Source organism: Coenobita brevimanus, chromosome 76 (genome assembly GCF_032717465.1).
Source record: "Coenobita brevimanus isolate Jiangsu-jjx chromosome 76, ASM3271746v2, whole genome shotgun sequence".
NCBI lineage: Eukaryota > Metazoa > Arthropoda > Malacostraca > Decapoda > Coenobitidae > Coenobita > Coenobita brevimanus.
The window spans coordinates 15,658,281-15,672,288 of record NC_137029.1 but is presented as its reverse complement, the minus strand read 5'-3'; positions in this window follow the sequence as shown (position 1 = coordinate 15,672,288).

Below are 14,008 nucleotides of genomic sequence, written 5' to 3'. Positions count from 1 at the left end.
GCTTTGAGAATGATCACGAAAAGAGAGCAGTCACACTCCCCCACCTTGGAGAGATTGTCTCAAGCATAGCCACAATAATAGTCCCAGAGCTGAAATGGGACCAATTTCAACAAATCGTGACCCAAGCCATCACGCCCTCACTAGGGAGTCGTCGCCTTCTCCCAGTTAGACGCACTAACATACGATGGGAACTTGGATGACCCCCTCATTCAAACGCGACGCCTTGTCACCACTGTCTACCTGGAGGCAGACCCACAAACCCGGGACCAGCATATGTTTAATACCCTTCTACGAATACTCCCCAGTGTGGTCAGGGAACATTTCACCATTTACGACCCAACTGAGGATATCAACAAAGATATCTAGTTGGTGAGGCACCTACTCGCTGCCTGCTCCACACCCCAACAAATTGGGGCAATGAGCAGAATCCCCACCCGCAAACTGTCCCCAACAAGCACCGAACACCCATCCCACACCCGCCGCCCCAGGAACCACCAGCCCTTCTCCAAGCCACGCCCACCAGGAAGCAACCTACTCCCAGTGAAACGTCCAAGCACATCTCCATCAACCCCTAGGAGTTCACGGCATGCAGTCACCGCTGCCCCATACACAATATCAGAGAGCAACTAAAGGCTGCCCAGAGAAGAGCTGCTAACCGAGGGCGCCGCAAGGTGTTGGCTATCGAGGATGGCCCGCCCGATGAACCCTCCCCTCCCATAAAGGCCCCTGATGCCGACGAGGTGGACATAGGCAGCGAGGGGAAAGCCACCTCACCTCAACTGGATTTTTAGGACCACCCCCGCACCTTCCCACAGTGGCGGGGGCCACATCACACAAGTATCGTCCCCCCTGTCTACAACAAGGCCAAATTAAATGGGGTGAAAGCTCGACTGCTGGTTGACATGGGAGCACCCAGATCTTGCCTATACCCTCACTTCTACTCCCGTCACACCAGAGCCTTTGGCCTTCTCCTCCCCACCACGGCCCACCTTGTAGATGCGAGGGATGGCCCCCTGCCCATCCGTGGGGAAATCCGGGCTCTTCATGTCCAAACTCACCAAAAAGCAACCGCCCAACACCAGTTTGTTATATTTGACTCCTGCTGTGCCTACAACGGGTATCTGGGGTTAGATCTGTCGCAGAAACTCCGTGCTAACATCGACTGTCACGGAAGGCGGTTGCATTTCCATAACGCACCAGATCCCCCCCTCAAGTTGTGTACACGTGTGACACCATAGACCCCCTCCCTTTTCCCCTCCTCCACCCTTCCACCCCCCCACCCTTTAGTCCCACCCCTGCACTCACTACCCAGCCCCCACCTACCTTCCCAGCTACATTATCCTCCACTGTAACCATTCCCCCCCACCACGAGACATGGCTCCCTTTGTACTGACCCCCCGGCACCCATGTGGTCTTCTCCCCAGCTGCCCCGGCGGGCACCATCGCCTCCTGCCTCCTCTCCCCCACCTTCCTCCCACCGCATCTCTCTGCAGTCTGCGTGCGCGGCTAATCTCTCCACCTCAACCCTCACCCTCCCCAAGGGTCTAGTCACTGGCAAGATGGAGGAGACAGAGCCCTGCGCCACCCTTCCCTCATCCCCTAACTCCCCGGCCCTCCCCCCACTCCCCGACCACCTCTCCCCTCAACAAACCACCGACCTGCGATTTCTCCTCCCGGACTCTCAGGACATCTTGTCGGGGGGACCCACTGACATTGGCCACACCACCATCCTCTCCCGCAAGATACACATGACTGGCCCCCTCATCCGGCAACATGATCACCAGAAAAACCCCACGCAACAGGCCAAGAAAGATCTGCAGGTCCAGGACATGTTAGATGCCGGCATAATATCTCCATCCACCAGCCTGTGGTCCTCTCCTGTCGTCCTCGTCAAAAAAAAAAAAGATGGGACACTGAGATTCTGCTTGGACTACCATTGCCTTAATGATGTCACTATCAAGGACGCCACTCTCTTACAAAGGACCGACGATTCCCTGGATTCCCTTTACGGGGCCTCTTGGTTCTCCACCCTAGACTTACAATGGGATACTGGCAGGTTCCTGTACACTCAGAGGACCGACAAAAGACCACCTTCACTACCAACAACAGGAAGCACTGTGAATTCAATGTGCTCCCCTTCCACCTCTGCAACGCCCCAGCAACATTCTCCCGCCTCATGCAGTCCGTCCTCAGCGGCCTCACCTGGGAAATCTGCCTCGCCTACCTTGACGATGTCATTATATTCAACAGGACCTGGCCCAACCACCTTCACCACCTCCGCCAGGTTTTTTCCCGAATACGTCAGGCTGGGCTTAAGCTCCGGCCATCCAAATGTGTTTTAACCCAGCGATCCATCTCATTCCTAGGATATGTCATATCAAAGGAAGGCATTGCACCGGACCCAGAGAAACTTAGAGCCATAGCCGACCTCCCCCTGCCGTGAGACATGCACGACACATGCGCCTTCATAGGCCTTGCCTCCTATTACCAGTGTTTCATAAATGGCTTCGCTACCATCGCGAAACCGCTGCATGATCTCATCAAGAAGGGGGAGCCATTCACCTGGACCGAGGAACACCTACAAGCCTTCCAGACCCTCAAAGACAAGCTCATCACATCCCCGGTTGCGGCATTCCCTGATTATACCATCCCATTCCGCCTCTACACTGACATCTTGCTGATGGCCATAGGCGCTGTATTGGCACAGGTACAAGACGGCAGGGAGCACATCATCGCCTGTGCCAGTTGTACCCTCAATCAGGCTGAACGAAACTACGCAGCCACAAAACGAGAGTGCCTTGGTATCATCTGGGCTCTTGAATACTTCCACACATACCTGGCTGGCACCCACATAACCATCATTGCCGATCACCAGTCACTACAATGGCTCCGCCAATCCGACACCAAAAATACACAGATGATCCACTGGAGGGAGACCTTGGAAGAATTCGACTTTGATATCGCGTACCGACCTGGGAAACTCCACATAAACGCAGATGCCCTCTCTAGACTCCCCGTGAGTGCCATCCAATCCACGCCCCCCCCCTACTGCAACGGTGGCAAGCCAAAGACTGCCCTAACTGGATGCCAGCCCATCTGTTCTCCAGACTAGAAAGATCCGGCGACTTCTTGTACACGCAGTCTGGCCACATAGCCCTTGATCCTGAGGCTGCAATAGACACCCTCACTCATCTCCACTCTGACAGTGGGATACACCTCGGCATCAAAAAATTGCTCCAGGCATTTAACGACATCTTTTGGGCCCCACACCCCTCTAAATTAGTGCAGCAAGTAATCCAAGCCTGCCGAGCATGCGTCCTCGGGAAGGACACCACCCATACACCAGGTTCCTCGGGTTGACTAATGGCCAGGAAACCATGGCAACTGCTATCAACCGATGTGATCAGTCCCCTTCCCCCTAAGTCAGGCTACCGCTATATCATTATGTTTGTAGGCACCTACTCTAAATTCCTAGTCGCCTGTCCTGCGAAAGAACATCATGCCCTCGCCATTGCAGACGCGATGATCCAACACGTATTTCCATACTCCGGGATTCCCCAAGCCCTCCACTCCGATAATGCACCTGAGTTTACAGGTAAAGTCTGGAAAGAGTTATCCACCATCTTTGGGTACATCTCCCACTCATACCCCTACTGGCCACAAGGAAACTGCATTTGTGAGCGCAGCGCAGCCATCGCACTCTACTCAACCAGGTGCGCACCTGCATTCAAGCCACCCAAGACGATGATTGGCTGGCCCACATTAAAATTATATAATGGGGCATGAACACCTGCCCGTGTGAAGACGGCATCACGCCACACGAGAGACTATTCGGCGAACTGCCCCTACTCCTCCCCATCTGCTGCCACCTCCAACCGCCCACCAACTCCACCTCATCCGACCCCCTGATCCACCCCAAGCAGAAACTCAAGCACCTACAAACCACGCAGGACCTAGCCCCAGGCGCCATGCCAGCTAATCGCTACCAGCCTGGCAACCTCGTCATAGTTGCCACCCTGCCTTCCCCCCCACAAACTCGCCCTGCACTACATGGGCCCTTACGAGATAGTTAATGTCCCCAACCCCTACCAAGTCACCGTCAACTACCACAACACCACCCACACCTATAGAAACCGACACGTGGGATGATCCCCGCCGCCAAGCACACCACCGTCCCTAAACCGGAACTCATCCAACCTGCCCACTTCTGCCCTCCCAACTCAGGAAAATTCCTATGCCTGCTACCTGTTCCTTTCCTTCTCCTCAAACAGCACCCCCGCCGCCTCCACCACCCATACGCCCACCACGACCCCCCCCTCACTCTCACCCATACACCCAACATCCTCACCCTCCCCACCATCCACCACTACCCCTCCCCATCTCTTGGAATCATCTTCCGTCACTCCCAGCCCTTCCCACCAGCCCCCAAGTCCTGCACCCACACCCATCACCACCACCCCAAGCCTACCTCATCACACCCCACCACACCATCAACTTCACCCTCGACACCACCTCCGCCCCCCCACACCCCCAGTACACCCGCCTCTTCACCCCCCTCTCCACCCACACCAGTTCTGACAACCACCCGCACCAGCTCTGGCCACCTACCATGCCCACCCACCCGCTACAACCCCCCCCCTGCCCTCCACCCCCGCCCTGACCATCGCTCCCCTCCTTCCCAAATCCCCCCATCCCCTAGAGAACATCCCAATTGCCCGCCCCACTAAGCCGATTACCTCAAAATGCCCCCATAAATACGCAAACACCCTCACCCTCTCCAGTCTTCAGCCAGACTTCTTCCCAACCACCCCATCCACACCGCCCAAAATGAAAGTCACTTATGTCCTCTGGACCCCACCCCAAGGGCGCAAGCACCGCATCCACGGTACTAACCAACTCCTCCATCTCCTACGACAAACACCAACACCATCAGCTCTTACCATCAACTACTCCCCACATCTCCAGCCAAACCAGCAAACCATCCATTGGACAAATTTCCTCTACCACCTAACGCCCGCTCACCACACCGCCACTGCTGACATGTTCCAAGTCCAGTCACAGGGACGTGACTTTTTAACACATGATGGTGGTGAAATACCAGCGCGGCGGGATGAGCCCGACACCACCACTCTAGGAGGAGAGAGTGAGGGGGTGACACCCACCCCACAAGGAGACAACGGAGGGGCTGACTTACCTGGGCGAATGTCCAGGCAACAACGACACATCTCCCTCACGACCCGGCGACCCTCTTCCACGCAGCCAGATCACCTGGCAGTGTACGAAAAAGGTACACTACTCTCCAGCAGAGGAAGTGCTCTACAGAATCGGGGTGGGACTTGCAGTGGCAAGTTCCCAGGCACACCCTCGGACGCTGAGTCTTCTGGATCGGCTCCATATTTAAGTGAGGGCTCAGGAGGAGCTTCTAGGGTTGCTGTTCCCCTGCCTAGACTGAAGGAGGGCACGCTCCATCAGAGCTGCGGCGAAAGCCTAGAGTGTACATCCGGCCTCTTCCTCCCAACGTTACAGGCACAACACCTTCCCGGACGGAACGAGGGCACACTCCATCGGAGCTGTGGCGCTAGCTGAGTGTACGTCCGGCCTCTTCCTCCTGTCGTCCCCGGAACAGGTAACCCCAACCCGACGAAGGGAGGGCACACTCCGTCAGAGCTGCGGCACTAGCTGAGAGTGTACGTCTGACCTCTTTCTCCCGATGTCCCCAGGGCAGGAGGCCCTAGCCCTACAACAGGAGTGCCAGGAGTGCCCTTGTACCCCCGTTCCATGTTGGAGCACAGGTAGGAATCGACGGGGCTGCCTGACGGAAGGAGTCACCTCTGACTCGCCTCACCGCCCGGGTGTTAGAACGAGGTGCCACTCCTTCCAGCTCTCCCCTTGCAGGGCTGGAGCTTCTTCCTCTACAGGTTCCCCTCCTGAGTCCAGACCAGACAAAACGCCCCCAAGGCCCAGAGTCCGGTCCCTGCAGCCCAGGTCACCACCGACGCTGACGGGCTCCGCCAGGACCAGAGGCCGCAGTTCCCCCCTGTCGGCCTTCCCCTGCAGCAGAGGCCGCAGCCCCCAGAACCAGCGGGCCTCCCCAGGTGCTCACCAAGACCGAAGGGCCTCCCCCGATGCAGGCAGTTGCACTTCTATCCTGACGGCCACCCCAGACCGGGGTATAGGCCACCCTTCTTCGTCAGCACCCTTCCCCTGGCCGGCACTCGGGCCGAGTCTCCTCCAGGCCCTCCCCTCGGACCCCGAAGATGACCAAGGGCCGAAGGCGTGTTGCCCGACTTCTGGCCCTCTTCGGGCCCAGCCCTGAGAGCCCTGCCTCCTGCAGGGCCGACATGGCAAAGAAGCCGCCCCAGACACCGCTCAATCACTTCTGGACTAGTGGCAACTCCACGGGCCCCACTGTCCTGCACAGCTCCCCGGACGGCCTACCTTGCACGCCTGGCCGCCACTTGCAGCTCCCTGCATAGGCCCTCTCCCCCAAAGGCCGTGATCTCCTCTCTGTCAGAACCATGAGTGACAGGTCTCGTGATGATATACCTCCCCTGTGTCATGGACCCCCCCCCCACCAGTGAACTACCCGCAAACCGTCCCCCTGTGTTTCTGTCTCCATACACAGCACGTTCTCCCCCCCCCCGACTATAGTGGCCCCCCCCCCGTTAATGAATCAAGCCCCTGTGAATTACACGCGGAGTGTATAGCCCCAGCCCCGGATTGAGACCCCCCACCCCCACCCCTCTAAGACAGTGACAGACAAGCCCACACCATTCACATAACACAGCAAGATCTCAGGGCTACATCTTCCCCCCCACCTGTTCTCCTCCCTACCCCCGACCCGGCTCCTCAGTGAGTAAACCTCCCTGTTCTCATTAAGCCCCTCTCCCCCCTATGCCCCCCCAGTGTGACCTATGGTATATTCTAGGCTTGTGTGACACGTGTGTAGAAACTAAGTTAGCTAGGGACTTCCGTATATGTCATGCGGAGATGATGTGTTAGCTAGGACCCGTCTGTCACGCGAGTAACTAGGCTTAAGAACTGTCCCTGTGGTTATAGTGGGTTGTGTTATATGTAAATCTGTCTGTGTTAATATACCACCTACATTGGTGATATATTGCTTGTGTTATGGTGAGGGAAATAGCCCAGATGTGAGACAAAGATTCTGAACTAGATGGACAGTGATTGAGATCAATATCAGTGTAAAGCATTGTGTAACTCGGACTCTGATCATAGAACGCTGTGTGTGTAATGGTTCTTTATTAATATACTAGTGTATCTGTCTACCCGTGGTGTTTGTGTTTTCCCTTCCTTGCTAGTGCTGACCCGGTCAGGAATTAAGGACCCAGAGTTGCACCGTAACTGGACCCGAGAAGTCGGGACACAGAATACGCTGCATAACAATTGTATTGATGAACAATTATAGAAGTGATAGAAACAAGTTGAATTATGTAAACAAAAATTATTCCTTTCGCATTCGGCAATATAATTGGCACAGAAAATACAAGCATTAAACTAAAATACAATATGCATGTATATACCCATGTATGCAAATAAGTATTTTGTAATTACATCTCAATTTCACTTATGTAGCAAATGGAAAAGATTTACAAAATTATGGGTAGTAAATTATAATACATTATAAATACAGTATAGCATCACCAAGGTTAACCCAATACCCTCAGGAGCCCACAGAGGAGCATATACTGTACAGTGCGCCTGGACTCCGGGCAACAGGGACATAAGTCTGCCCCGGCTGTGTGCCCCTATGACCTGGAGCTCGCCCGCCGCCACCGTAGCAGGAATATGAGACTACCTTCCGGGCGAGCCGACCACCGACAACCATGGAGTGGAGCTATTACTCTAGCTACAGTCAGCACCCCTGAGACAGCTGTTAGCCACTCAACCCTCCTACAGGAGATGGCCTGCAGCCACTCTGGAGGTAACAAGAAGATGGCTGGTAGCCACTCCTGCCTTCATCAGGAGATGGCCAGAAGCCGCTCTGAAGGTGCCCTAAACAAGACGGTCAGTAGCCGCTCGACCCTCCTAGAGGAGACGGCCTGCAGCCGCTCCCGCCTTTGTCAGGAGACGGCTGCTAGCCGCTCTGAAGGTGCCCCTCAAGAGATGGCCTGTAGCCGCTCGACCCTCCTACAGGAGACGGCCTGCAGCCACTCCGGAGGTGATGAGGAGACGGCCGGTAGCCTCTCCCGCCTTCATCAGGAGACGGCTGGTAGCCACCCCGAAGGTGTCCTTGAGTCGGCCTATAGCTCCTCCCTTCCCCGGGCAATGGCCAATAGCTGGGCCTTAGCAACAGCCAGTAGCCGCGCACCTAGAAGGCCATGGCCAGAAGCCAGGCCCTATGGCAGAAGACAGCCAGTAGCCGCTCCTCCATCAGGTGCTGACTCCTGTCCATGAAGCTACAACCCAGAGGGAGACCCCAGCCTGGAGGAGTATTGGAGAGACCTTGTAACTACCATTGGGCTCTTCTCATTGCAGCTGGTTCCTGACAGGACCCACCTGATGGACCCCGACGGAGGCCGACACCACAGTCCACTCCTGACTGCATCTCCAACCACCAGAGACTGCAGCCCCTGGGACCTCCAGACCGCCCCAAGGACCCCTGTGCGGGACATCCCTTCGCTCCGACGCCGGAGATCTTCGTCCTCCGTCAGGCACCTGAGCGAGAGGTTCAGGCAACTTTTTGACCCCAGCCCTGAGGGCCAGACTCCCACCCCAAGCCCTGAAAGTGCGGACCCTCCGCCACCAGCAGCCCTAACGACAGAGGACCCCCTACACGTTATCCTGTGGCCCCTGAATATTGAGGCCTCTGGCAGAACTCAGCCCCGTCAGTAGTGAGGCTGAGTCGTCTCCGCCGCCCTTGTACCTGACCGCCAGTACGCCCAGTCCTGACAGTGAGTGATATAAAAGCACAGTGTCCGTGACATAGTGAAGTAAGGGTAGAAGAGCGAGTGTCAGAATATTGAAAGCCAGTGCACGAAACATCAGTAATAATATAAAAGAAAGGTGGAATAAGTAAGGTAACAGTGAAACAGTGCACACGGCAAAGTACTGAAATAAGGGTCTATCTCAGTGAACACGCAACCAGATAGTGACCGCCTCACATTAAGATCATACGGAGGCCTCAGTGCAAGAGTAATAGTTAACGACCCGACCGACAGACCAGTTAGCCTGCCAGCAATGAAAATAGTGCCACAAACTCCACCAGTATACAGAACCTAGACTTTCCCAAAATAACAGTGTTTAGCTTCTCTGCCCTAAGTGCTATTCACCTTACCTGATCGTGTCCTAAGTAATATCCTGTGCGATACTAACACCCGATATCTAAGCCTTAGAATTATAAATGTCTAGCAAAACTGTATTTGTGACATCTGCCCGTTCCACTGTAGAATTTAGTAATGCACATGTAAGGTTGTTGCCTTGAGTTTTTGTGTCCTGCCTCTCTCTTATTTGTCTAAGCTCCGGTCTAGAAAGGGAACCCAGCTGCACACTGGGCATTACAGGGACGGGAAGCCGACCCTAAAACACCTAGCATTACACATTAGTTATAAATCTAGGTTTTCATATGCCACTGAACCTAACAAACAGCAGCAAACACATCTCAAAATAGCTGTATAAATCGAAACAAACTGTTCTACGTCATTTTCTTTTGCTCTGTCAGGATGAATCCTAATAACTCCAAGTGATGATGGTCAGGTATCAGACATGGCGCTACGCAGCTAGTTCTTGATGAATTGCACTGAGGGGAAACTCACATGATGCTGAAGCTGGTGGCAGTAACAGCGCAATGTTATTGCATTTAGAGAGATCTGGGAATACCTCCTTCTATGGACTCATGAAAGTTGGGAGTTCAGTTAGGTTTGAAATAGCAGCCGTGGCAACAGAGGGCATCACGACACCCCCAGGAGGCAACAACGGAGGGATGAGTAGAGCGTGCGCGACGTCCGTGCGATATGGGCATATGTCTCATACGGCCGCTCGCCACTATTCCACGGAGTGTACCCGGTACAAACACCAAAGTCCGGGTGCATTACCCTCCAACCAATCCAACCCTCGCCAGGATCGGGGTTGAGCTAATAAACCAGCTCCAGACAGCACCCCTGCAACGGCCTGTAGCTGTGCACAAGCAGTGGCCCATAGCCACGCACAAGCAATGGCCTGTAGCCTTGCGCAAGCAGCGGCCTACAGCCATGCAATTGCGATGACCGATAGCCACGCATGTAAGAGTCGGCCTATAGCCCCTCGCAGTGCTGTCCACCCCCCCTGCAGAACCTGTGATGGCCAATTGCCACATGTGGGGAGAGAAAGGTACGTCCTCTCTTTTTTTGCAGTTGCCTCGAGGGGCACGACACTGGCAACAGCCCGTAGCCACCTCTCGCCTACACGTTGCCCCCCATATGGGACATTGGCAACAACCTGTAGCTGCGCCCGCAGTCACCCTTTGTCTGCGGCCCCTGTAATGGCTGGTTGCCATACCGACGGGAAAGTGACGGCTGGTAGCCGCCTTCCTCCCATTGCCCAAGGGACCTTGGCGACGGCCAGTAGCCATGCCAGGAAGGGATGCCCCAAAAGTCCCTCACCCCCCGTGACTCCACGACCAGAGGGAGAACCCTGCTTGACCCGCCCTATCGGTGGTAAGGCAGGCCCCACCCTTGTCTCTCCAGCCTGAGGCAGCCTCCAGGAGGAGAATCCCCCATTCACGGACTGCTGGGGAGGACCTGTATTGATCCCGGGGCTGCACTCCATCCAGCCGGCACCAGTGGGGAACCAACAACTGTCGGACTCCTGTCCCCAGCAATGCCACAGCCCTACTCTGACGACGAAGCAGCAGGAGCAAGACCGCAGCAGACAGGCTCCCCACGCTGTCCCCAGTACCCCAGGCATGACCTCTCCAGTCCAGATGAAGAGCGATGGCCTCTCTCTGCACTAGGTGCCTGCAGGAGCACCTACAAGAGCTTTTCGGCCTCAGTCCCGAGGGCCAAACCCCTATACCCAGCCCCTCTAGTACGGGGCCCGTCATCACACCCGATTGAAGCCCGCTCCGGAGCACGACGCCCCTACGAGTAGTCCTGTGCCCCCTAGACGAGAAGGCATCTGAGGGGATTCAGCCGACCCTGGGCTGACACCTGGGAGCTGCCGAGCGGCCGCTCCCTTGCCCCACACCTGTGCCGTGACTGTGACTTCCATGCCCGTGAGGTGAAAGTGACAGAGGTGAACTTTTCCAACTCCACTAAGTGTAAGCCGAGACAATAATAACATTCCACTATCCTGCCCCACTCAGTGAACATGGGACGTGTATAATCATTACAAAGTATATGCAGCCCAATAATTAAGTGTACAAAGTATATGCAGCCCAATAATTAAGTGTACAAAGTATATGCAGCCCAATAATTAAGTGTACTCCCAGCTTCACTTAAGTGCAGTGTCTGTCTGCTTATTCTCGAGACGGCCAGTATCCTGCGTGATACCTACAATATCTCTGCCAGTCTGAGCTTTGCCTTTGTATAGAGTCTTGTGGAACATCTAGCTGTCCTGTATTAATAATTTGGTAATATAATGTAAAGTTGTTGCCCTGTGTTTTTATGCCCTGTTCCTCACACTGCGTCTTGACTCCGGTCTAGAAAGGGAACCCAGCTATACTCTAGGTGTTGCTAGGACAGGAAGCCGGCCTAAAAATACCCAGCATAACAAGGTTGCTAACAATAAGCCTCTCATTTTGCTTCTTTTCCACAAGTCTTCTTGCATGTTGCAGCTTTACATCTAGGTATTCACTGTCCACACAATAGCCTACTGTTCAGCCATACGTTTCAAAGTACCAAGATCAAGAAACTTTGAGCTACTTGGATCTAGCACATACATTGATTTGAGCAACATCTTATTGGCATCAATGAACCTTGAGTGCAGTTCTACAAGTACCGGTAATTACCCAATACTTCGTATACAGGTCTGTACAAAACTGTACTTCTCAAGTGAATCATTGCTGTCTATGTTTTGTTGACCAGTTGACTCCACAACCACGCTGTCCTGCAGAGGTCAAGAGGATCTGGTACTCCTTTTCTGGGCTGGATCTTCAACAGGTACATAAACTTAATTTGGAACACCTTCAGCTTTCACCCACAGTTCATGCCAGCATTCCTTATTCGTGTGAGAAGCCAGGTCTTCCTCAACTGTCTGAACCATGTCTGCTGCAGCTGACAGCTGATGCGATGGAGATTGCAGCATGTCGGATAACAAATTTTTCTGCAAAATGCTGATCCTGACAGTAACGTTGATATAACTATGCTGTCATCAGTAATCTTGAGTTAGGTGTTGGGCATCAATGGCGCGTATTCCTGTGTGTTCCTCAGCTATTTATTTCAGAGTTTCCATGACTGCAGAAAGTATATTTAGAAGGACTTTACAATATAGCCACTGGCATGACCATCTTGTATCACTTAGTTTCTATAGCCTCTTCACCTGCTTTTCAGGATACATTTTTTTTTTTTTAACAACTTATGAGGCACGTGTGAGGCCATGAAAACACAGTCTCAAGAAGTCCAAAGAATTTACAGCTAATTTGACAAACGTAATACAGTCAGCTGTGGCCAGATTCAGTCTGTGGTTATAACGATGAGTGTACACAGCTCTTGGAGCATCTTATTTAAAAAATACCTGAACACCTTTATTCACACCATTCATCACAGTTTGTGATAAGTTTGTTCAATGCAGTCCTTTGGATCTATGTTCCAAGATTTAAATATCTGAATAATTTTCTCCTTCAGATACTTGGCATTCAGTTCATACAGCTGGGCAAAACCCAAAAATTCTTCATGGATATTATTTTGGAAGACATGGTACTGTTGACTGTTTAGACGATGGATTGCTAGCTAAATTGTGCTGCAGAATTCCTGATTTTTCTTGTAATTATGCTACTCATCAGAATTGCCATTTAGCCTGCTATTGTCTATCTATCTATCTATCTATCCATTGCCAGACGCCATAATCCCTTAAGGGGTGGCCATTTGACTTTGAGTTATTTGTTTTATGGGGAGGGGCACTAACCCTCCACCAACCCACTTGCTGACATGTAGGGAGCACGTATGGTTTGGTTATATGGTTACCACCCAACACTGTAAATGGTTTCTCGGCTTTTGTACATTAATTGTTAAAATGCAGCAGGACATCAAAACAGACCGCACCAAGCCACCATAAGGAACCCACAGAGGAGTGTACGTGGTGCAAATGAGCTCCGGGCAGAAACGGCTTAAGTCCACCCGGGCCACGCGCCCCTATGACACGGAACTGGCCCGCCGCCACCATAGCAGGAATACAAGAAGACCTGCCGGGCGAGCTGCCCACAGATCAGACTGGGGCGGAACTGTTTCTCCAGTTCCTAACAGCACCCCTGAAATGGCCGATAGCCGCTCACCCTCCTACAGGAGACGGCCAGAAGCCGCTCTAGGAGGAAACTAGGAGACGGCCCGAAGTTGCTCCCGCCTTCGTCAGTAGATAGCCTGAAGCCACTCGGAAGGTGCCCCTCGGAGAGACGGCCTGCAGCTGCTCGCCCTCCTGCAGGAGACAACCTGAAGCCACTCCCGCCTTTGTCAGAAGATGGTCTGAAGCCACTCAGAAGGTGCCCCTTGGAGAGACGACCTCCAGCTGCTCACCCTCCTACAGAAGATGGCCTGAAGCCGCTCCGAAGGCCAATCAGAAGACGGACGGTAGCCACTTCCACCTTCGTCAGGAGACGGCTGGAAGACACTCTGAAGGTGCCCCTCAAGAGACGGCCGGTAGCCGCTCACTTTCCTACAGAAGACGGCCTAAAGCCACTCCGGAGGTCAATCAGGAGATGGTCTGAAGCCACTCTGAAGATGCCCCAGGAGAGCCGGCCTGTAGCTGCTCTACCCTCCTGCAGGAGGTGGCTGGTAGCCACTCTGAAGGCGTCCCAAGACGGCCACGGCCAGTAGCTGGACCCTACCGCCAGAGACAGCCTGAAGCTGCTTCTTCGTCA